This window comes from Balaenoptera ricei, chromosome 12, assembly GCF_028023285.1.
Source record: "Balaenoptera ricei isolate mBalRic1 chromosome 12, mBalRic1.hap2, whole genome shotgun sequence".
NCBI classification, from domain to species: Eukaryota; Metazoa; Chordata; class Mammalia; order Artiodactyla; family Balaenopteridae; genus Balaenoptera; species Balaenoptera ricei.
Genome location: NC_082650.1, coordinates 60,452,631 through 60,478,256, shown reverse-complemented (window position 1 = coordinate 60,478,256; position 25,626 = coordinate 60,452,631). Strand labels below are relative to the sequence as shown.

General features: G+C 39.9%; 1 long non-coding RNA gene across 3 annotated transcripts in view; it reads left to right on the top strand.

Annotated features, from left to right (window-relative positions):
* Positions 1-4,319, top strand: part of LOC132376356 (uncharacterized) — a 1,138,994-nt gene extending 1,134,675 nt beyond the window's left edge. For all 3 annotated transcript variants that reach the window (XR_009506280.1, XR_009506281.1, XR_009506279.1), the window contains one exon: positions 3,978-4,319. This is a non-coding gene — a long non-coding RNA (uncharacterized LOC132376356). The remainder of the gene's footprint in view (positions 1-3,977) is intronic.
* The last annotated feature ends 21,307 nt before the right edge of the window (positions 4,320-25,626 follow it).

Here is a 25,626-nt window from a genome sequence, read left to right as displayed (position 1 = left end):
AATTTTTGCAGATGGTTGTTTCCCCAAACTAAGTTTTAAACAATTGAAATACGCATGTGTCCTGACTCTTTGCAATGGAGACTAGAGCCCAGGCCCCTCTCTTGGTCACATGACTGACTCCATGGGCTTCGATGTAACTTCCAGCTCTGAAAATACATCTGCCTCCCTCTACCTCTGGGCCTCGCTTTTTCTCTTGGATAAAGTGAGTAACGATGGCTTCCCCAGTAGATTTTGATCAAAATAAATACTGATTAATCATTTGTGTCTTTCATAGAAAAACTCTAACCATTTTATAAGCCACTTATTCATGCTAATAAATTAGGCTTCCAAACTTTCATAGGCAGAGAATCCATAAGAAAATGTTTAAACTCCGAGTAGTAACTTAGTAAGACTTAAGTACTCTGACCAGGAGCACACTTATTGAATAGGAAATCTCTACATGAACTTCACCTCTGACTCTTAAATTTTAGTCTTTCCCAAGGGGCCATGGTTGATGTTTAGGACAGAGGAAGTAAGCAGAAAAACCTAACAATTTATCTGAAGGACATAATATAAAGGTCATATCAAAGTTTTTTAGAACATCTACCAAAAAACTTTTTATAATATTTTATAGGTTTTTGCCACTCGGTCACATGTTAAAGGTGATTATTTAATACTTTAAATCAAGTTTTATATACGATATCAATTCTAGAATATACTACATATGTCTGTGTCGTATCATAAACATAGCAAGTATATTAGTTACCTATAAGCATTATTCCTACAAGAAAACAGAAAACACATATCCAGTAACATATTTATTGAAGTTTTATCGATTCATAATCATTCTTGGAATATCTGTAATTATGTGATCATACCATAAGAATGATGAAGTAATGGATTAAGATCAGTTAACTGATAAACAGAAAGTCTCTACCTAAGCCCCAATAATAATATTTATGGATAAATGTTTCCTCAACAGCAAAATGAACCCTGGTTTAAAATAGAGAACTTAACTTATGGTGTCTGGAAGAGAAACCTACAACTTTGGTTGGGAATAACCCTCATCAGAGATGAAACAAAACAAAACAAAAAAGATGAAACGAGCAATCAGAAATCCAGATGTTGTTATTTTTAGCAATACCTTATGCAAATTATTTTTGAAGTGAAATACACTGGAAATGTAGAACACGAGTGACACGAAAAAGAACTACTTATAAGAAGGATATTATTGAAAGTTTTCCTATAGGGCTTTGCAGCTCTTAAAATCAATGGACTAATTAAAAATGGGAAAATGTGGTAGCAAAAAGAAATAAAAAGACTGAATGTGGAAAATATTAGATATCCCTGAATAATCTTAGAATCAATAAAGAGCCTCAAAAAGGAAAAAGAGAAGGAAAAATTTACCTCGACATATTTTCTTGGATCACAACAAAACGTATTATTTTGAAGGAACACATAAGGCTGAATTATCTCCTCTTGTTTGTTATGAATACAGTTTGCCTTGCCTCAGACTTAACCCTTGGGATTATTGGAGAAACAGAATTCATGTACTTGAACATGCTAATACCATTCAGTTCCTCAGCCACAAGGCGGTGTTACAGGGATCATTGTTTTACAACAAAGTCCTTAAGGCACTTCTGGTAATTAAATTGAAAGAGGCCTGGGTCTCACCTAATCCAGTATTAGCAATTTGAAGAAGAGGGTATGCAGGTAACACATCTGCCCCTTTATAACTGCAGTCACCAACACAATGTATATAGTCTTTCTCCGCTCTCTATTTGGGCATTTTCTGGCATTAAAATCCACCCTTGCCACGTATCAGATGGGCTGGAAGGAATGGTGAGAAGTCATCAAGGCAGTCAGTCAGCCAGTCAGTAAACAAATGTTTATTGAGAGCCACTGGGTACACAGCTTGGTACTAAACGGGAGTCTATCTCCCTGCCTTGAGGTCTGCACATCCACCACGGCAGACACATAAGGTTCAATTGGCACCATCTTATGCTTTCACTTATTCAATAGCTTGTTAGTGTCTAATGGACTAAACAAACACTTCAGCAGCACATAACACAACTCTGTATGCATATATATGTGTATCTATCTATATGTGCTTATGTATAGACGGATATATAAAACTTGGCATGTTTTCCAGGAGACATGCCAAGATATATTCACAGCTTTATATACACATGTAATTCATGTGTTTCTGTGCATATGGCAGTTGGGGGAATATATCTGATCAGTAGAACATGTTTTATTCCAGATGTTTTTTATCATATTTTCTCACTATCACTAATAAAAAAAAAAATCACCATAGCTGTTCTACTTGGACAGTTTGATTCGTCTTTAATCTCAAATCTCAATGAAAGAAGGAACACAAAACATTTTCTGTTCTCTAGGATGAGACAAAAATGTTGGCATGCCAGCCACTTGTGAGGTGTTGTAGACAAAAAGCCCATCTTAACCCAAATCATGCTATAAACCAATCAGAGAGGCTTTATTTTTGATGATTTGCACTTCTATCTTCTAGAATTACCTTCCAATATTCACCTCTGCCTAGCTGTTCAAGGCTGTATCTTCTCTTGTCTTCCGTATAAAAGCCTGAAAATTTTTTCATATAAAGAAAAGATTTCCATATAAAGCCTGAAATTCTCCTTGTCCTGCCTAACATAGGAGCAGAGACACTGAAGTCTCGTCTTTCTCTGAATTCTTCTTCACTGTGTCCTTTTGCTTAGTCTTAGAATCATCAACCATCACACATGCCCAATGATTGTACACATATGTCTGTTTATAAACAACAGCCGCATGGTCCCCAAATTCTGCTATTTCTTCTACAAGTGTCTCCAAAAGTCACACTGTCTACTAAACCCTCACTTCTAAATAAGGGTTTCTCCATAGTTGGATTTCTATCCCTCTATCCCCATTCTTAGTGACTTCCCCATTTTTATTCTTTTATCCAAGAACAGTTTCAAATGACTATAAAAATTAACTATCTTTGACAAGGTACTGATTTAAAATTTTCCTCTAACTCCTGATTCTCCTTCAAAGCCATCTGACTTGTTCGGTTTCGTTTCCAAGCTCTCACTCCAGTTAGACAGCTGCTTGGGCTGGGAGCCTCATAAAAACATATTTGTTCTCTGCCCTTTCACACTCCACCATAGACAGAGGCCATTGCCCCTCCCATTCTTATTCTCAGTGTGGACCACCTCACCTGTCCAGGTAGCCGGAATAAAGGTTTTGATTTGCCTTAAGTCTTCATTTAACAATTATCATTTTCCAGTGACATTCACTTTGTCTTTAAATGCTTCTTTTAAAGTACAAAACAGAAATAAAAACTGGGAGCCAATCCCAGGAAGTTAGCATCGGTGGAGGAGGGGGAGGACCATGTCACATTGCGCATGCTCCTATAAACACCTTGAAGCTGTGGACTGCCGTAGGTTCTTGTTTTATTACCTAGGTTGAAACACAACAGCTCAAAGAATATTAAGCTACCCTGCTGATAATTAATTAGTGAGAGAGCTGTGGTAAGAGAAAGTTGCTCTTTGAAGACCTCTTTAAAATAATGATCCCTATGAAGAAGGCATACTTTTCTGACTCATTTTAGATAAAAGTTGCTATTCTCATGTAATTCATAGCGACTAAGCAAGGACGGAGCTGAAAACTGCTGTTAAAGGGAACCAACTGAGAAACGTTTAATTAGATAATCTATACGACAGGAAGCAGCTCAGGCTGGGTCAGGGGAAAATGAGTTCAAATTTGGTCTCCGATATTTACTACTTCTGTAATCTTGGTTGGACGAGTTACTTCATCTTTGTCTCCCTAATTCCCAGTTCTTTATATTAAGATGGGACAAAATAACTGAATATTTAACGTTAATGAGTTTAAAGCATCCAGCAGAGAATCTGATCTAGAGAAGAGACCAAATAAGTGGTGGCTCTTAAAGGAAAGCAATAATGTTTGCAAATTTAAGGTAAATGACTTTTTTCTTTCTCTGACAGTTTATGAGTGACAGAAGTGGCACTGAGTGCATTCAAAAGAGGAAAAGTAGGGCTTCCCTGGTGGCGCAGTGGTTGAGAATCTGCCTGCCAATGCAGGGGACACGGGTTCGAGCCCTGGTCTGGGAAGATCCCACATGCCGCGGAGCAACTAAGCCCGTGTGCCACAACTACTGAGCCTGCGCATCTGGAGCCTGTGCCCCGCAACAAGAGAGGCCCCCACAGTGAAAGGCCCGCGCACCGCGATGAAGAGTGGCCCCCGCTTGCCTCAACTAGAGAAAGCCCTCGCACAGAAACGAAGACCCAACACAACCATAAATAAATAAATAAATAAATTTAAAAAAAAAAAAAAAAGAAAATAGTTTAAAAAAAAAAAAAAAAATAGGAAAATACCTCTTTGATATTGTGGCAACATCATTGTCAGGTACATGTTCTGAAGGGGAAGAGTATTGTCTGCTTCATGGAGAAAAGCAAAACAAAGGCATTGGAGAAGCAGCATAACCCTCTGTAGCTGATTTATGGTGTAGGGCTGAAAATTAAGACCTTTTTTTTTTTTTTTTTTTAACGTATTTATTGGAGTATCATTGCTTTACAATGGTGTGTTAGTTTCTGCTTTATAACAAAGTGAATCAGCGATACATATACATGTATCCCCATATCCCCTCCCTCTTGCGTCTCCCTCCCTCCCACCCTCCCTACCCCACCCCTCTAGGTGGTCACAGAGCGCCATGCTGATCTCCCTGTGCTATGCGGCTGCTTGCCACTAGCTATCTGTTTTACATTTGGTAGTGTATATATGTCCATGCTACTCACTCACTTCAACTTACCTTACTCTTCTGCCTCCTCGTGTCCTCAAGTCCATTCTCTACGTCTGTGTCTTTATTCCTGTCCTGCCCCTAGGTTCTTCAGAACCTTTTTTTTTTTTTTTAGATTCCATATATATATGTGTTAGCATACGGTATTTCTTTTTCTCTTTCTGACCTACTTCACTCCGTATGACAGACTCTAAGTCCATCCACCTCATTTCAAATAACTCAATTTCGTTTCTTTTTATGGCTTAGTAATGTTCCACTGTATATATGTGCCACATCTTCTTTATCCATTCATCTGTTGATGGACACTTAGGTTGTTCCATGTCCTGGCTATTGTAAATACAGCTGCAATGAACATTGTGGTACATGACTCTTTTTGAATTATGGTTTTCTCAGGGTATATGACCAGTAGTGGGATTGCTGGGTCATATGGCAGTTCTATTTTTAGTTTTTTAAGGAACCTCCGTACTGTTCTCCATAGTGGCTATATCAATTTACATTCTCACCAACAGTGCAAGAGAGTTCCCTTTCCTCCACACCCTCTCCAGAATTTATTGTTTGTAGATTTTTTGATGATGGCCTTTCTGACCGGTGTGAGGTGATACCTCACTGTAGTTTTGATTTGCATTTCTCTAATGATTAGTGATGTTGAGCATTCTTTCATGTGTTTGTTGGCAATCTGTACATCTTCTTTGGAGAAATATCTATTTAGGTCTTCTGTCAAATTTTGGATTGGGTTGTTTGTTTTTTTGATATTGAGCTGCATGAGCTGCTTGTAAATTTTGAAGATTAATCCTTTATCAGTTGCTTCATTTGCAAATGTTTTCTCCCATTCTGACGTTTTCCTTTTCATCTTGTTTATGTTTTCCTTTGCTATGCAAAAGCTTTTAAGTTTCATTAGGTACCATTTGTTTTTTTTTGTTTGTTTGTTTTTATTTCCATTTCTCTAGGAGATGGGTCAAAAAGGATCTTGCTGTGATTTATGTCATAGAGTCTTCTGCCTATATTTTCCTCTCAATTTTATACTGTCTGGCCTTACATTTAGGTCTTTGATCGATTTTGAGCTTATTTTTGTGTATGGTGTTAAGGAGTGTTCTAATTTCATTCTTTTACATGTAGCTGTCCAGTTTTCCCAGCACCACTTATTGAAGAGGCTGTCTTTTCTTCATTGTATACTCTTGCCTCCTTTATCAAAAATAAGGTGACCATATGTGCGTGGGTTTATCTCTGTGGTTTCTATCCTGTTCCAGTGATCTATATTTCTGTTTTTGTGCCAGTACAATACTGTCTTGATTACTGCAGCTTTGTAGTATAGTCTGAAGTCCAGGAGCCTGATTCCTCCAGCTCCAGTTTTCTTTCTCAAGATTACTTTGGCTATTCGGGGTCTTTTGTGTTTCCATACAAATTGTGAAATTTTTTGTTCTAGTTCTGTGAAAAATGCCATTGGTAGTTTGATAGGGATTGAATTGAATCTGTAGGTTGCTTGGAGTAGTATGGTCATTTTCACAATGTTGATTCTTCCAATCCAAGAACATGGTATATCTCTTCATATGTTTGTATCATCTTTAATTTCTTTCATCAATGTCTTATAGTTTTCTGCATACAAGTCTTTTGTCTCCTTAGGTAGGTTTATTCCTAGGTATTTTATTCTTTTTGTTGCAGTGGTAAATGGGAGTGCTTCCTTCATTTCTCCTTCAGATTTTTCATCATTAGTGTATAGGAATGCAAGAGATTTCTGTGCATTAATTTTGTATCCTGGTACTTTACCAAATTCATTGATTAGCTCTAGTAGTTTTCTGGTAGCATCTTTAGAATTCTCTATGTATAGTATCATGTCATCTGCAAACAGTGACAGCTTTACTTCTTCTTTTCCAATTTGGATTCTTTTATTTCTTTTCTTCCCTGATTGCTGTGGCTAAAACTTCCAAAACTATGTTGAATAATAGTGGTGATAATGGACAACCTTGTCTTGTTCCTGATCTTAGAGGAAATGGTTTCAGTTTTTCACCATTGGGAACCATGTTGGCTGTGGGTTTGTCATATATGGCCTTTATTATGTTGAGGTAAGTTGCCTCTATGCCTACTTCCTGGAGGGTTTTTATCATAAATGGGTGTTGAATTTTTTCAAAAGCTTTTTCTGCATCTATTAAGATGATCACATGGTTTTCTCCTTCAATTTTTTAATATGTTTTATCACACTGATTGATTTGTGTATATTGAAGAAACCTTGGATTCCTGGGATAAACCCCACTTGATCATGTTGTATGATCCTTTTAATGTGCTGTTGGATTCTGTTTGCTAGTATTTTGTTGAGGATTTTTGCATCTATGTTCATCAATGATATTGGCCTGTAGTTTTCTTTCTTTGTGACATCTTTGTCTGGTTTTGGCATCAGGGTGATGGTGGCCTTGTAGAATGAGTTTGGGAGTGTTACTCCCTCTGCTATATTTTGGAGGAGTTTGAGAAGGATAGGTGTTAGCTCTTCTCTAAATATTTGATTAGAATTCTGTGAAGCCATCTGGTCCTGGGCTTTTGTTTTTTGGAAGATTTTTAATCACAGTTGCAATTTCAGCACTTGTGATTGGTCTATTTATATTTTCTATTTCTTCCCGGCTCAGTCTTGGAAGGTTGTACATTTCTAAGAATTTGTCCATTTCTTCCAGGTTTTCCATTTTATTGGCATATAGTTGCTTGTAGTAATCTCTCATGATCCTTTGTATTTCTGCAGTGTCAGTTGTTACTTCTACTTTTTCATTTCTAATTCTATTGATTTGAGTCTTCTCCCTTTTTTTCTTGATGAGTCTGACTAACGGTTTATCCATTTTGTTTATCTTCTCAAAGAACCAGCTTTTAGTTTTACTGATCTTTGCTACTGTTTCCTTCATTTCTTTTTCATTTATTTCTGATCTGCTCTTTATGATTTCTTTCCTTCTTGTAACTTTGGGTGGTTTTATTCTTCTTCGTCTAACTGCTTTAGGTGTAAGGTTAGGTTGTTTATTTGAGATGTTTCTTGTTTCTTGAGGTAGGATTGTATTGCTATAAACTTCCCTATTAGAACTGCTTTTGCTGCATCCCATAGGTTTTGGGTCATCCTGTTTTCATTGTCATTTGTTTCTAGGTATTGTTTGATTTCTTCTTTGATTTCTTCAGTGATCTCTTGGTTATTTAGTAGTGTATTGTTTAGCCTCCATGTGTTTCTATTTTTTTCAGCTTTTTTCCTGTAATTGATATCTAGTCTCATAGTGTTGTGGTAGGTGTAGATACTTGATACAATTTCAATTTTCTTAAATTTACCAACGCTTGATTTGTGACCCAAGATACGATCCATCCTGGAGAATGTTCCATGAGCACTTGAGAAGACAGTGTATTCTGCTGGATGGAATGTCCTATAAATATCAATTAAGTCCATCTTATTTAAGGTATCATTTAAAGCTTGTGTTTCCTTATTTATTTTCATTTTGGATCATCTGTCCATTTGTGCAAGCAGGGTGTTAAAGTCCCCTACTATGTTTGTGTTACTGTCAATTTCCCCTTTTATGGCTGTTAGCATTTGCCTTATGTATTGAGGTGCTCCTATGTTGGGTGCATAAATATTCACAATTTTTGTATTTTCTTCTTGGATTGATCCCTTGATCATTAAGTAATATCATTCTTTGTCTCTTGTAATAGTCTTTATTTTACAGTCTATTTTGTCTGATATGAGAATTGCTACTGCAGCTTTCTTTTGTTTTCCATTTGCATGGAATATCTTTTTCTGTCCCCTCACTTTCAGTCTGTATGTGTCCCTAGGTCTAAAGTGGGTCTCTTGTAGACAGCATATATATGGGTCTTGTTTTTGTATCCATACAGCCAGTCTATGTCTTTCGGTTGGAGCATTTAATCCATTTACATTTAAGGTAGTTATTGATATGTATGTTCCTATTACCATTTTCTTAATTGTTTTGAGTTTGTTATTGGAGGTCTTTTCCTTCCCTTGTGTTTCCTGCCTAGAGAAGTTCCATTGGCATTTGTTGTAAAGCTGGTTTGGTGCTGCTGAATTTTGTTAGCTTTTGCTTGTCTGTAAAGGTTTTAATTTCTCTGTCGAATCTGACTGAGATCTTTGCTGGGTAAAGTAATCTTGGTTGTAGATTTTTACCTTTCATCACTTTAAATATGTCTTGCCACTGCCTTATGGCTTGCAGAGTTTCTGCTGAAAGATCAGCTGTTAACCTTGTGGGGATTCCCTTTTATGTTTTTTGTTGTTTTTCCCTTATTGCTTTTAATATTTGCTCTTTGTATTTAATTTTTGATAGTTTGATTAATATGTGAGTTGGCATGTTTTTCCTTGGATTTATCCTGTATGGGACTCTCTGTGCTTACTGGACTTGATTGATCATTTCCTTTTCCATATTAGGGAAGTTTTCAACTATAATCTCTTCAAATATTTTCTCAGTCCTTTTCTTTTTCTCTTCTTCTTCTGAGACCCCTATAATTCGTATGTTGGTGCATTTAATGTTGTCCTAGAGGTCTCTTAGACTATCGTCAATTCTTTTCATTCTTATTTCCTTATTCTGTTCTGCGGTAGTTATTTCAACTATTTTATCTTCCAGGTCACTTATCCATTCTTCTGCCTCAGTTATTCTGCTATTGATTCCTTCTAGAGAATTTTAAATTTCATTTATTGTGTTGTTCATCATTGTTTGTTTGCTCTTTAGTTCTTCTAGGTCCTTGTTAAACGTTTCTTGTATTTTCTCCATTCTATTTCCAAGATTTTGGATCATCTTGACTATCATTACTTTGAATTCTTTTTCAGGTAGACTGCCTATTTCCTCTTCATTTGTTTGGTCTGGTGGGTTTTTGCCTCCTTCATTTGCTGTGTGTTTCTCTGTCTTCTCATTTTGCTTAACTTACTTTGTTTGGGGTCTCCTTTTCACAGGCTGCAAGTTCGTAGTTCCCATTATTTCTGGTGTCTGCCCCCAGTGGCTAAGGTTGGTTCATTGGGTTGTGTAGGCTCCTGGTGGAGGGGACTGGTGCCTGTGTTCTGGTGAATGAGGCTGGATCTTGTCTTTCTGGTGGGCAGGACCCTGTCCGGTGGTGTGTTTTGGGGTGTCTGTGACCTTATTATGATTTTAGGCAGCCTCTCTGCTAATGGGTGGGGTTGTGTTCCTGTCTTGCTAGTTGTTTGGCATAGGGTGTCCAGCACTGTAGCTTGCTCGTCGTTGAGTGGAGCTGGGTATTAGTGTTGAAATGGATATCTCTGGGAGAGCTTTCGTATTTGATATTATGTGGAGCTGGGAGGTCTCTGGTGGACCAATGTCATGAACTCGGCTCTTCCACCCCAGAGTCACAGGCCTGACACCTGCCCGGAGCACCAAGACGCTGTCAGCCACACGACTTAGAAGTAAAGGGAGAAAAAAAGAAAGAAAGAAAAAATAAAATAAAGTTATTAAATTTAAAAAAATTTTAAATTATTAAAAATAAAATTTTAAAAATTTAAAAGTAATAAAAAAAGAAAGATGAGAGCAACCAAACCAAAAAACAAATCCACCAATGATAACAAGCACTAAAAACTACTTAAAAAAGGGGGGAGGGGACAGACAAAACCCTAGGACAAATGGTTAAAGCAAAGCTATACAGACAAAAACACACAAAGAAGCATATACATATGCACTCACAAAAAGAGAAAAAGAAATGTATATATATATCTATATATATAAAAAAAAGGAAGAGAGCCACCAAATCAATAGACAAATCTACCAATGATAATAAAGTCTAAATACTAAACTAAGATAAACATAAAACCAGAAACAAATTAGATGCAGAAAGCAAACCCCAAGTCTACAGTTTCTCCCAAAGTCCACTCAATTTTGGGATGATTCCTTGTCTATTCAGGTATTCCAGAGATGCAGGGTACATCAAGTTGATTGTGGAGATTTAATCTGCTGCTCCTGAGGCTGCTGGGAGAAATTTCCCTTTCTTTTCTTTGTTCGCACAGCTCCTGGTGTTCAGCTTTGGATTGGCCCTGCCTCTGCATGTAGGTCAACTGAGGGCATCTGTTTTTCACTCAGACAGGACGGGGTTAAAGGAGCGGCTGATTAGGGGGCTCTGGCTCACTCAGGCAGAGGGGAAGGGCGAGCCTGTGGTGGCAGAGGCTGGCGTAACGTTGCACCAGCATGAGGCGCGCCATGTGTTCTCCTGGGGAAGTTGTCCCTGGATCACGGGACCCTGGCAGTGGCGGGCTGCACAGGCTCCCAGGAGGGGCGGTGTGGAGAGTGACCTGTGCTCGCACACAGGCTTCTTGGTGGCTGCAGCAGCAACCTTAGCATCTCATGCCCATCTCTGGGGTCCGCGCTGGTCTCTGGGGTCCGCACTGGTAGCCGTGGCTTGTACCCGTCTCTGGAGCTCGTTTAGGTAGTGCTCTGAATCCCCTCTCCTCGCGCACCCCAAAACAATGTTCTCTTGCCTCTTAGGCAGGTCCAGACTTTTTCCCGTACTCCCTCCTGGCTAGCTGTGGCGCACTAGCCCCCTTCAGGCTGTGTTCATGCAGCCAACCCCAGTCCTCTCCCTGGGATCTGACCTCCGAAGCCCGAGCATCAGCTCCCAGCCTCTGCCCTCCTCGGCGGGTGAGCAGACAAGCCTCTCAGGCTGGTGAGTGCTGGTCGGCACCGATCTTCTGTGCGGGAATCTCTCTGCTTTGCCCTCTGCACCACTGTTGCTGTGCTCTCCTCTGTCTCTGCCAGTGAAGGGGCTTCCTAGTGTGTGGAAACTTTTCCTCCTTCATAGCTCCCTCCCAGAGGTGTGGGTCCCATCCCTATTCTTTTGTCTCGGTTTTTTCTTTTTTCTTTTGCCCTACCCAGGTACATGGGGAGTTTCTTGCCTTTGGGGAGGTCTGAGGCCTCCTGCCAGCGTTCAGTAGGTGTTCTGTAGGAGTTGTTCCACATGTAGATGTATTTCTGATGTATTTGTGGGGAAGAAGGTCATCTCCAGGTCTTACTCCTCCACCATCTTGAAGGTCTCTCCAAGACCTTCTTTAAATTAATTTTAGCACTCTAAGTGGTTGTGATTGTATGAGACTGAGACCAAGACAAGTCAGTGCCAAAGCTGAGAGAAAAGTGATTGGGCCTCTAACATCTAGCTCACCTCAAATGCAGGGCTGTCAAAGTCTAGGGAACATTTTGGCTTCAAGTTAAGATAAGATTCGTTTGAGTTTAAAAGAAAAATTCTATCAAGGATTTCATATAAGAGGAGAGTAAAAATTCATCAATAATGAGAAAGATAATTATTAGGGAAAAAGATTTCAAACTTATCTAAGAGTTTACTTTAAATTTTATTAATAAAATTGACATTTTATTATTAAATGTAGTGACTGGTTAATACTGTTAAAAACTCATCATCCTAAAAGATGTGTATTTGGATGACAAAGAATGGCAAATCATGTTTTCATGCAGTGGTCTTCATTAGAAAGCTACAGAAGATGCTGTATAAACACTTAATGTTTAGAAAAAGTTGCATTAGTGTATCTAATTCATTGTCTTCTCTTTTTTGTGAGAAAGCTGAATTTGAAAATTACGTTGATAAAAGAAAAGCAATTGTAACAGTCCTGACTGATACCTTATAACAAAAAAAGGGATGTCCCTCTAAAATGCCTTGTATATAAAGTTCATCCATTGGATATAAATAACTATTTAACATATTGAAGTTTCCCTTTTTCAGTCCTATAGTGATGTTTTATTCCATCTTGTTTGCTATACTGTCAAATCTGTCAAGATTAACCATTTCACTTTTAGGCCTCCATTAAAATTCCATTACCTATTTTAATATCTATAAACTTAGATGTGCTTTGGCATAGTTTGGCATAGGTTTTGTACTTCAGTCTTATTAGCACCAGATTGTTCCTCTGTGGTCCAAAGGTTGATATGCTTACTTTTTATTATAGAAAGTTTCAAAAAATATAAAAATAGAGAGAATGGTAAAATGAACTTCCATGTACCCATTACCCAGCTTGGGATTTGGTCTCCCCAAAGAGACACAGACTTCTAAAAAATCAATATTAGGCCCAAAGCATCAAATATAGTACTTTGGAGAGAGAAAAAAAAGTGTTCAGTAAACATCATATACTGACTGATAATTTAGTGAGGTAGTGCGATATACCACTAAAAAATATGGGCTCTAAAGTCCAGCGAAATTGTTTCAAATTCTGGCCCTACCATTTACTATCTACAGGATCTTGGAAGTGGTGTGCTTATAAATGTTTAATAACTGGTTTTAAGGATGTGAGGGACCCTGATCTGCAGCATTTGCCCATTTCCCTGGTGTAAATGCTCCCACCATGGTCAATTTCAAGTTACCACCATGAGGTCACTGAATATGGGAGCTGAGAAAAGGTAAACACAGGTGGCTCTCCCAAGCTAATACTAGCCAGCTCCAGCCACTACTGGATCTTGGGTAAATTATAAAAATTCTCTAATCCCCGGATTCATCAATTTTAAAATAGGAAAAAATAGCAGTACTTGCATCGTTATATTACTGAGAGATTAAATGAAATACTGCATGGAAAACTGTTATCACAGTGCCAGGAACTTAAAATGCTTTCTATGCATTCAAACCATGTTAGCCTTTTCTATTATTAAGCAGTATGAAGGCCAAATGTCACCAAAGACTGGTTTTTAAAAAATACTTCCTTTAAAAGAACTTTTGACTATCCGTATGCATTTTTATTAAGTAGGATTTCTGAATGGTTATCTGAAATATTTCTAAACATTAAGGCAAGAAAGTAACATAACACCATGGAATCACCCAGAGAGAGAATATGACTATCTTCAACATATTGGCATTAAAAATGAATTCAACCACAACAATTCATGGTTAAAAGGGATTTAGGGGAGAATGATGAAGATGGCGGAAGAGTAAGACGCGGAGATCACCTTCCTTCCCACAGATACAGCAGAAATACATCTACACGTGGAACTGCTCCTACAGAACCCCCCCTGAACGCTGGCAGAAGACGTCAGACCTCCCAAAAGGCAAGAAAATCCCCACGTACTTGGGTAGGGTAAAAGAAAAAAGAAATAACAGAGACAAAAGAATAGGGACGGGACCTGCGCCAGTGGGAGGGAGCCGTGAAGGAGGAAAGGTTTCCAGGCACTAGGAAGCCGCTTTGCGGGCAGAGACTGCAGGTGGCAGAGGGGGGAAGCTTCGGAGCCGCGGAGGAGAGCGCAGCCACAGGGGTGCGGAGGGCAAAGTGGAGAGACTCCCGCACAGAGGCTCGGCGCCAACCAGCACTCACCAGCCCGAGAGGCTTGTCTGCTCACTCGCCGGGGCGGGCGGGGGCTGGGAGCTGAGGCTCGGGCTTTGGTGCTAGCCGGGAGGGAGTCCGGGGAAAAAGTCTGCAGCTGCCGAAGAGGCAAGAGACTTTTTCTTGCCTCTTTGTTTTGCGGCGTGCAAGGAGAGGGGATTCAGAGCGCTGCCTAAACGAAATCCAGAGACGGGTGCGAGCCGCGCGGCTATCAGCGCGGATCCCACAGCAACAGGGGCGCAGAGGGAAAAACGGAGAGATTCCCGCACAGAGGCTCAGCGCCGAGCAGCGCTCACCAGCCCGAGAGGCTTGTCTGCTCCCCCGCTGGGGCGGGCGGGGCTGGGAGCTGAGGTGCGGGCTTCGGTCGGATCGCAGGGAGAGGACTGGGGTTGGCGGCGTGAACACAGCCTGAAGGGGTTGGCGTGCCGCGGCGAGCCGGGAGGGAGCCGGAGAGGAGGTCTGCAGCCGCCGAAGAGGCAAGAGACTTTTTCTTGCCTCTTTGTTTCGCGGCGCGCAAGGAGAGGGGATTCAGAGAGCCGCCTAGACGAACTCCAGAGGCGGGCGCGAGCCGCGGCTAACAGCGCGGACCCCAGAGACTGGTAGGAAACGCTAAGGCTGCTGCTGCCGCCACCAAGAAGCCTGTGTGCGAGCCCAGGTCACTCTCCACACCGCCCCTCCCTGGAGCCGGTGCAGCTCGCCACTGCCAGGCTCCCGTGATCCAGGGACAACTTCCCCGGGAGAACACACGGAGCGCCTCAGGCTGCTGCAACGTCAAGACGCCTCTGACGCCGCAGGCTCGCCCCGCCTCCTCCGTACCGCTCCCTCCCCCGGCCTGAGTGAGCCAGAGCCCCCGAAGCAGCTGCTCCTTTAACCCCGTTCTGTCTGGGTGGGAACGGACGCCCACAGGCAACGTACATGCAGAGGCGGGTCCAAATCCAAAGCTGAACGCTGGGAGCTGTACGAACAAAGAGAAAGGGAAATCTCCCCCAGCAGCCTCAGAAGCAGCGGATTAAAGCTCCACAAACAACTTGATGGGCCTGCATCTGTTGAATACCTGAATAGACAACGAATCATCCCAAATTCAAAAGGTGGACTCTAGGAGCAGGATATATTAATTTCCCCTTTTCCTTTTTTTGTGAGTGTATATGTGTATGCTTCTGGGTGAGATTTTGTCTGTATAGCTTTGCTTTCACCATCAGTCCTAGGGTTAGGTCCGTCCATTTTTTTTTTTTTTTTTTTTTTTTTACTTAAAAAAAAAAATTTTTTTTTTCCTAATATATGCTTTCTTAATAATTTTTTCCGTATTTTCTATTTTTAGAAATTAAAAAATTTTTTAATAAGTTTTTTCATATTTTTTATTTTAAAAAATTAAAAAAATTTTTTTTAATAAATTTTTTTCTTAAAAATCTTTTTCTTATTTTTTACTATAAAAAAATTAATAAATCTATTTTTAAAAATTAAAAAAAAATTTTTTTCTGAATACATTTACTCTTAATAATTTTTTTTTCTTATTTTTTATTATAATAGCTTTATTTTATTTTATTTTATCCTCTTTTTATCTTTCTATTTTTTTCTCCCTTATATTCTGAGCTGTGTGGATGAAAGGCTCTTGGTGCTCCAGCCAGGCATCAGGGCTGTGCCTCTGAGGTGGGAGAGCCAACTTCAGGACACTGGTCCACAAGAGACCTACCAGCTCCACGTAACACCAAACGACAAAAATCTCTCAGAGATCTCCATCTCAACATCAAGACCCAGCTTCACTCAACGACCAGCAAGCTACAGGGCTGGACACCCTATGCCAAACAACTAGCAAGACAGGAACACAGCCCCATCCATTAGCAGGGAGGCTGCCTAAAATCATAAGGTCACAGACACCCCAAAACACACCACCAGACGTGGACGTGCCCACCAGAAAGACAAGATTCAACCTCATCCACCAGAACACAGGCAATAGTCCCCTCCACCAGGAAGCCTACACAACCCACTGAACCAACCTTACCCACTGGGGACAGATACCAAAAACAACGGGAACTACGAACCTGCAGCCTGTGAAAAGGAGACCCCAAACACAGTAAGATAAGCAAAATGAGACGACAGAAAAACACACAGCAGATGAAGGAGCAGGGTCAAAACACACCAGACCTAACAAATGAAGAGGAAATAGGTAGTCTACCTGAAAAAGAATTCAGAATAATGATAGTAAGGATGATCCAAAATCTTGGAAATAGAATAGACAAAATGCAAGAAACATTTAACAAGGACGTAGAAGAACTAAAGAGGAACCAAGCAACGATGAAAAACACAATAAATGAAATTAAAAATACTCTAGATGGGATCAATAGCAGAATAACTGAGGCAGAAGAAAGGATAAGTGACGTGGAAGATAAAATGGTGGAAATAACTACTGCAGAGCAGGATAAAGAGAAAAGAATGAAAAGAACTGAGGACAGTCTCAGAGACCTCTGGGACAACATTAAACGCACCAACATTCGAATTATAGGGGTCCCAGAAGAAGAAGAGAAAAAGAAAGGGACTGAGAAAATATTTGAAGAGATTATAGTTGAAAACTTCCCTAATATGGGAAAGGAAATAGTTAATCAAGTCCAGGAAGCACAGAGAGTCCCATACAGGATAAACCCAAGGAGAAACACGCCAAGACACATATTAATCAAACTGTCAAAAATTAAATATAAAGAAAACATATTAAAAGCAGCAAGGGAAAAACAACAAATAACACACAAGGGAATCCCCATAAGGTTAACATCTGATCTTTCAGCAGAAACTCTGCAAGCCAGAAGGGAGTGGCAGGATATACTTAAAGTGATGAAGGAGAAAAACCTACAACCAAGGTTACTCTACCCAGCAAGGATCTCATTCAGATTTGATGGAGAAATTAAAACCTTTACAGACAAGCAAAAGCTGAGAGAGTTCAGCACCACCAAACCAGCTTTACAACAAATGCTAAAGGAACTTCTCTAGGCAAGAAACACAAGAGAAGGAAAACACCTACAATAACAAACCCAAAACATTTAAGAAAATGGGAATGGGAACATACATATCGATAATTACCTTGAATGTAAATGGATTAAATGCTCCCACCAAAAGACACAGACTGGCTGAATGGATACAAAAACAAGACCCATATATATGCTGTCTACAAGAGACCCACTTCAGACCTAGAGACACATACAGACTGAAAGTGAGGGGATGGAAAAAGATATTCCATGCAAATGGAAATCAAAAGAAAGCTGGAGTAGCAATTCTCATATCAGACAAAATAGACTTTAAAATAAAGAATATTATAAGAGACAAAGAAGGACACTATATAATGATCAAGGGATTGATCCAAGAGGAAGGTATAACAATTGTAAATATTTATGCACCCAACATAGGAGCACCTCAATACATAAGGCAAATACTAACAGCCATAAAAGGGGAAATTGACAGCAACACAATCATAGTAGGGGACTTTAACACCCCACTTTCATCAATGGACAGATCATCCAAAATGAAAATAAATAAGGAAACACAAGCTTTAAATGATACATTAAACAAGATGGACTTAATTGATATTTATAGGACATTCCACCCAAAAACAACAGAATACACATTTTTCTCAAGTGCGCATGGAACATTCTCCAGGATAGATCATATCTTGGGTCACAAATCAAGCCTTGGTAAATTTAAGAAAATTGAAATCGTATCAAGTATCTTTTCCGACCACAACACTATGAGACTAGATATCAATTACAGGAAAAGATCTGTAAAAAATACAAACACATGGAGGCTACACAATACACTACTTAATAATGAAGTGATCACTGAAGAAATCAAAGGGGAAATCAAAAAATACCTAGAAACAAATGACAATGGAGATACGACGACCCAAAACCTATGGGACGCAGCAAAAGCAGTGCTAAGAGGGAAGTTTATAGCAATACAAGCCTACCTCAAGAAACAGGAAACATCTCGAATAAACAACCTAACCTTGCACCTAAAGCAATTAGAGAAAGAAGAACAAAAAACCCCCAAAGCTAGCAGAAGGAAAGAAATCATAAAGATCAGGTCAGAAATAAATGAAAAAGAAATGAAGGAAACAATAGCAAAAATCAATAAAACTAAAAGCTGGTTCTTTGAGAAGATAAACAAAATTGATAAACCATTAGCCAGACTCATCAAGAGAAAAAGGGAGAAGACTCAAATCAATAGAATTAGAAATGAAAAAGGAGAAGTAACCACTGACACTGCAGAAATACAAAAGATCATGAGAGATTACTACAAGCAACTCTACGCCAATAAAATGGACAACCTGGAAGAAATGGACAGATTCTTAGAAATGCACAAACTGCCGAGACTGAACCAGGAAGAAATAGAAAATATGAACAGACCAATCACAAGCACTGAAATTGAAACTGTGATTAAAAACCTTCCAACAAACAAAAGCCCAGGACCAGATGGCTTCACAGGTGAATTCTATCAAACATTTAGAGAAGACCTAACACCTATCCTTCTCAAACTCTTCCAAAATATTGCAGAGGGAGGAACACTCCCAAACTCATTCTACGAGGCCACCATCACCCTGATACCAAAACCAGACAAAGATGTCACAAAGAAAGAAAACTACAGGCCAATATCACTGATGAACATAGATGCAAAAATCCTCAACAAAATACTCGCAAACAGAATCCAACAGCACATTAAAAGGATCATACACCATGATCAAGTGGGGTTTATCCCAGGAATGCAAGGATTCTTCAATATACGTAAATCAATCAATGTGATACACCATATTAACAAATTGAAGGAGAAAAACCATATGATCATCTCAATAGATGCAGAGAAAGCTTTCGACAAAATTCAACACCCATTTATGATAAAAGTCCTGCAGAAAGTAGGCATAGAGGGAACTTTCCTCAACATAATAAAGGCCATATATGACAAACCCACAGCCAACATTGTCCTCAATGGTGAAAAACTGAAACCATTTCCACTAAGATCAGGAACAAGACAAGGTTGCCCACTCTCACCACTATTATTCAACATAGTTTTGGAAGTTTTAGCCAGAGCAATCAGAGAAGACAAAGAAATAAAAGGAATCCAAATCGGAAAAGAAGAAGTAAAGCTGTCAGTGTTTGCAGATGACATGATACTATACATAGAGAATCCTAAAGATGCTACCAGAAAACTCCTAGAGCTAATCAATGAATTTGGTAAAGTAGCAGGATACAAAATTAATGCACAGAAATCTCTTGCATTTCTATACACTAATGACGAAAAATCTGAAAGTGAAATTAAGAAAACACTCCCGTTTACCATTGCAACAAAAAGAATAAAATATCTAGGAATAAACCTACCTAAGGAGACAAAAGACCTGTATGCAGAAAATTATAAGACACTGATGAAAGAAATTAAAGATGATACAAATAGATGGAAAGATATACCATGTTCCTGGATTGGAAGAATCAACATTGTGAAAATGACTCTACTACCCAAAGCAATCTACAGATTCAATGCAATCCCTATCAAACTACCACTGGCATTTTTCACAGAACTAGAACAAAAAATTTCACAATTTGTATGGAAACACAAAAGACCCCGAATAGCCAAAGCAATCTTGAGAATGAAAAATGGAGCTGGGGGAATCAGGCTCCCTGACTTCAGACTATATTACAAAGCTACAGTAATCAAGACAGTTTGGTACTGGCACAAAAACAGAAATATAGATCAATGGAACAGGATAGAAAGCCCAGAGATAAACCCACGCACATATGGTCACCTTATCTTTGATAAAGGAGGCAAGCATATACAGTGGAGGAAAGACAGCCTCTTCAATAAGTGGTGCTGGGAAAATTGGACAGATACATGTAAAAGTATGAAATTAGAACACTCCCTGACACCATGCACAAAAATAAACTCAAAATGGATTAAAGACCTAAGTGTAAGACCAGACACTATCAAACTCTTAGAGGAAAACATAGGCAGAACATTCTATGACATACATCACAGCAAGATTCTTTTTGACCCAGCTCCCAGAGAAATGGAAATAAGAACACAAATAAACAAATGGGACCTAATGAAACTTAAAAGCTTTTGCACAGCAAAGGAAACCATAAACAAGACCAAAAGACAACCATCAGAATGGGAGAAAATATTTGCAAATGAAGCAACTGACAAAGGATTAATCTCCAAGATTTACAAGCAGCTCATGCAGCTCAATAACAAAAAAACGAACAACCCAATCCAAAAATGGGCAGAAGACCTAAATAGACATTTCTCCAAAGAAGATATACAGATGGCCAACAGACACATGAAAGAATGCTCAACATCATTAATCATTAGAGAAATGCAAATCAAAACTACAATGAGATATCATCTCACACCAGTCAGAATGGCCATCATCAAAAAATCTAGAAACAATAAATGCTGGAGAGGGTGTGGAGGAAAGGGAACTCTCTTGCACTGTTGGTGGGAATGTAAATTGATACAGCCACTATGGAGAACAGTATGGAGGTTCCTTAAAAAACTACAAATAGAACTACCATACGATCCAGCAATCCCACTACTGGGCATATACCCTGAGAAAACCATAGGTCAAAAAGAGTCTTGTACCAAAATGTTCATTGCAGCTCTATTTACAATAGCCAGGACATGGAAGCAACCTAAATGTCCATCGACAGATGAATGGATAAAGAAGATGTGGCACATATATACAATGGAATATTACTCAGCCATAAAAAGAAATGAAATGGAGGTATTTGTAATGAGGTGGATGGAGTTAGAGTCTGTCATACAGAGTGAAGTAAGTCAGAAAGAGAAAAACAAATACAGTATGCTAACACATATATACGGAATCTAAGGGGAAAAAAAGCCATGAAGAACCTAGTGGCAAGACGGGAATAAAGACACAGACCTACTAGAGAATGGACTTGAGGATATGGGGAGGGGGTGGGGTGAGATGTGACAGGGTGAGAGAGTGTCATGGACATATATACACTACCAAATGTAAAATAGGTAGCTAGTGGGAAGCAGCCGCATAGCACAGGGAGATCAGCTCGGTGCTTTGTGACCACCTAGAGGGGTGGGATGGGGAGGGTGGGAGGGAGGGAGATGCAAGAGGGAAGAGATATGGGAACATATTGTATATGTATAACTGATTCACTTTGTTATAAAGCAGAAGCTAACACACCATTGTAAGGCAATTATACTTCAATAAAGATGTTTAAAAAAAAAAAAAAAAAAAGGGATTTAAATCTCAGGGCAAAGCCACATTTCACTGATTTCTATGTCCTCAGCAATACTGCCTTTGATGCACTACAATGATTTTTCCTTCCCTTTCTTTGCTCTCAGCCACAGCCTGAACGTGGCAGCACCAGTGCTACAACTGAGAAGGTACAACAATTTGTTCCACTTTGAAGCCTACAATTCTGTATATGATCGTTATACCCCAGAAGTATTGATACAATTCCAGTGGTTTCAAAATATGTTTTAGTGGAAGTTTTAAGGGTACAAAATTCACTTTGTTGTAAATCCTTGAGGATATAAAACTTGCATTTGTTAATCACGTTTTAAAGCACTTTCTCTAAAGGTGATGATTTTAAATCCTTACTGTTTATTGGAAGCATCATTCACGTGGTTTATTCTCACCCAGCTCTGAATCTCAGTCTTAAAGACTTCCCTTGCCTTGGTCTTAAAGACTTGCCTTTGCTCTGCTTCATGCCTCACATATAACTCCTCTTCTCAAAAACTCAGAAAATGATCTCAGAAATGACCCAAACATAGGCTTGAGCCCCATTCTGAACCCAGATCTCCAACCTGGCAGCAGAGGGAGGGCACCATCCATCAATCCCACTATGCCGCCTGCTTTTATTAGCTGTGCTGCAGAGGAGAGTCTAAAACCGGGACAATTTTATTTTATTTACTGATGGCACAATGTCAGTAGCTTAATCAATAGATACGGGCTAGAAAGAAGTATGCCACCACCTTACCCAGGAGATTCAAGGTTTAGAAGAAAAGTGCATTTTGTGAATTAAGAAACAAACTCATCAAATGACGGTTAATCCTGACACATAGCCCACTATTTAGAGGTAGGAGGAGAGAAAGTCTTAAAATGCAACTCTCTTATGTGTTTCCCCTAGAGACTCTTCAGGCAGTAAAATAATACCTTGTGAAAAGGGGTTTCCTTTGGTCCCCTCAAGGAAAAAAATAATCCTTTCTGAAAATAGTTTCTTCTAACCATGAATGGTGTTATTTATGAAGACTTAACCTACATAACAACATTCGCAAGTTGCTCCATAAAGAAAAAGTTCACCAGATAAAGAAAAAAGCTCAAGGACAGCAGTGCAAGAAACCCAGACCTCAAGGGATACTAGCAAGGTGCCCTTTCTCTGAAAAGTACAGTCTCAGTGCCACTTTTTGTCACCTCTTCCTTTCCCATCTCCCCAGGACCCAACCCCAGAAGGACATGTAGGACTTTTCTAGGATGCCTCTAATTATGGTTTGAAGAAACAATTTGGGCTCTTTACTTTTGTTATTTCAGTTTTCTTTCTGTCTTTAAGGGAGAAAAAGCATCCATCACTTTTATTACCACGCAAAGCCAGCCAGGGTTCTCTGAAGCCATACAACCATCATTTAGCATTTTTAAAGCCCGATCTGAAAATCTGACACCCCAATATCAATATTTGAACATTGAGTTTCCAGACGACATAAATCTTCCATAGCCATGCTCTGCAGTGAGCTAAGCCTTGGACTGCCTTTCTGGCAAGGAGAGAACATCCTTGGGACACCTCAACCCTACCCTAATTTCACTTTAGGCAGAGACAGATCCTCATTTGAAAGCACCTCGTGAGCCAGAGGGTGTGTGCCTTGCTCATTGCTGAAACGTGCATTTCCGTATAGAGACAAAGGAGCTGGTTTTTACTCCCAAGCCCTTTGCTACTTAAATAAAGTTATTGGCTGCCTAATGAATGTTAGCTGCAGTACTCCCTATGGTCAGAGGGCTCTTGTTTAATGAATTGCTTAATGTGCTTGATTACTGTTACAATGTTGAATGAGGAAAAGGCAAGAGAGATTTGAAAGATTCACTGGAGGATATGATGAAAATGAATTGGATCAATAGAAACTTTTTGCTCATCTCTGAACAGCACATTAGGGGTTGTATTGTTAGAGTTGGGGGATAATGCAATTTTGTGGCTTGTTGTCTTTTTATAATTCACAAATATAAATCTCCTTCGACAGTGAGTTTTAGGGCTGGCCTTCCCGGAGTTATAAATGATCCCCAGACTCTAGCCCTGGTTACTTACACGGACAGATAAATTAATTAGGAAAACTTTTATGCCAATTACTTTATGCCCTTGGCTTTCATATGTTTCTGAAGAGCAGCAGCTAATTAAAGATATGATTCATAATTACTGGTCGATCGAGTAGTTGAGTAATGGAATCAGGAACTGTTCCAAAGAAAATTATCCATCACATCATTACTAATTGTTACATAATATATAAGGAGGTAGAATTCAAATAAAAAATTACTTACTTTGAAAGGTACATTCCTTTTTTTTTTTAATTTAACAATTATAGACATGAAATGAGTTCTTGCAATGCTGAATAATGTAGTAAGTTGGGGTGGGCTTTTTTGCTTTTTTTATGTCAATACTTCTACTGAATGAATGCAAAAAACAAGGGCCCATGTAACTTCAAGGTTTAGTAACCACTGAGTTCATTCTCTTTCCTATGAAAAATTCAAACTAATGGAGGTAATAGTCAAAATGCATTGTCCTTTCTTCCAGCTCTACCCTTAGGATTTGCTGAAACCCAGTAGGCCCAAATGGGAAGGGCTATGAGGGACCACCCATTGGCATGCACTGGATTAGGAAAGTTCCCAGGCTCAGAAAACCTAAGAATGTTAATACTTGGAGAATACCGAAATCTTCCGAAAGAAGACAGTTGTCAAAGGCTGTGTATATCCCAGATCTGTCCTAGCTTAGAGTAATTATGGGTCTTTGTTTGAAGGTAACACAGGACCAGAAAGGTGGAGATACTCTCACACAGAGGAGAGCTTTGTAGAAAAGAGTGAGGGGAGGCCGCCAGCCCATGGCTTTGATGGGGTGGAATGGGGTCCTCCCATCTGTGAGCGCCCACCAGCAAGCAACTCCCAATGGACGCAAACCCACCTTCCATACAGCCTGAGTGCTGCCTCAGCAAATCCCTTCCCCTCCTATCTCTCCTCCAGATTTCCCTGCCTTCCTCCCTCTTCCTTTCTAATCCCTGACTCCAGTGCCAGTGACCGTCCACAGTGGCATGTTTAGTGACAGAGCAGACCTGGACAAGAGAAGGTAGGGAAATAGGAAATCGAGGCTGCAGATGCCTTCTCTCATCTAGTGCTCAGTCAGTTGCTGTCTTGCTGAAGAACTTCTTGTCTGAGTCCTATCTCCTCCCCCAAAGCCTCTGACTAAATACCTAAGGCACAAAGAAGGGTATTCTGTGTTTCATCTAGTCCGAAAAACTTTCTCGCCGCGTCTTGTGCAGGGAGGATCCTGGAGAGAACGACAAGAGGTAAAGTCACCAGCACCGAGCCCCTCCCAGTCTCCCAGAGCGGCAGTGTGAAAGGTGCACGGATGAGGGACCTCCAGGATTCAGATGAACAGGAGACAGAGCTCATGGCTGCAACGGACTTCAGCTATGACGAGTGCACTGGTGAGACAGAATTACATAAGTCAGAAGAACCTCCCCTATATTATTGAAGGATTCTTGAAAAAGGATGGTTTTCACTTTCATTTATGTTGTACAAACACGGACAGTAGCATAGAGGCAGGTCCTGAACTGCACGTACTGAGAGCCATAGATGGCTTAGACCCGGGGCAGCCTGGGGAAAAGGAAGCAGATAAACACAGCTTGAAGACAGCGAGCCGAAGGCAAGACACTGATGGGAAAGGATGAACAGCCAGAAGTATTCATAGCCCAAATGAGGTTTGTTTTTAGGAGCCCCTTCCAGCCAGCCCAAAGCTAGTTGTGAGATAGAGCTGTCGGCTGATTCCGGTGAAAGGCAATGAAGGTGACCTTGTCCTAGGCTCACACAGAGGGAAGAGGATGCAGACAGGAATGTGAGTAAATACTCACTGTGGGAAGGCTAGTGTGTATTCTCTTTCTACAGAGAGACAAGTGCAAATAGCAAGCATTCAATCTTTAATTAGAAGAATACTTCATGTTTTTCTTCAGGGAGGGTCCCATTTGTACTACAAGTAGGTAAGGGTACTTCAGTAGCTTAAGGCACGAACCTCAGGGCCATTTAACTAAAATCTCCTCCAGGGAGAAGGGACAGGACTACTTAGAAAGCAATTACCACATCCCGAGGGCTGACGTTTCCCTCTTGAAGAGAGGCAGCCCTCTGTTTTGAGATGGGAGATTTGACCAAGCAGCTTCAGTGTGTCTTTGTGTCAGTTTCAAAGCCTCACGCCTTGGCAAGAGCAGCAAGAATCAAGTGCAAAAGAAAAAGGGAAAGAAAAGAAAAAATGAGATTTCAGACACACCACCTGCTGAGCTTTCCCAATTTAACAAACTTATGTGAGGTCTG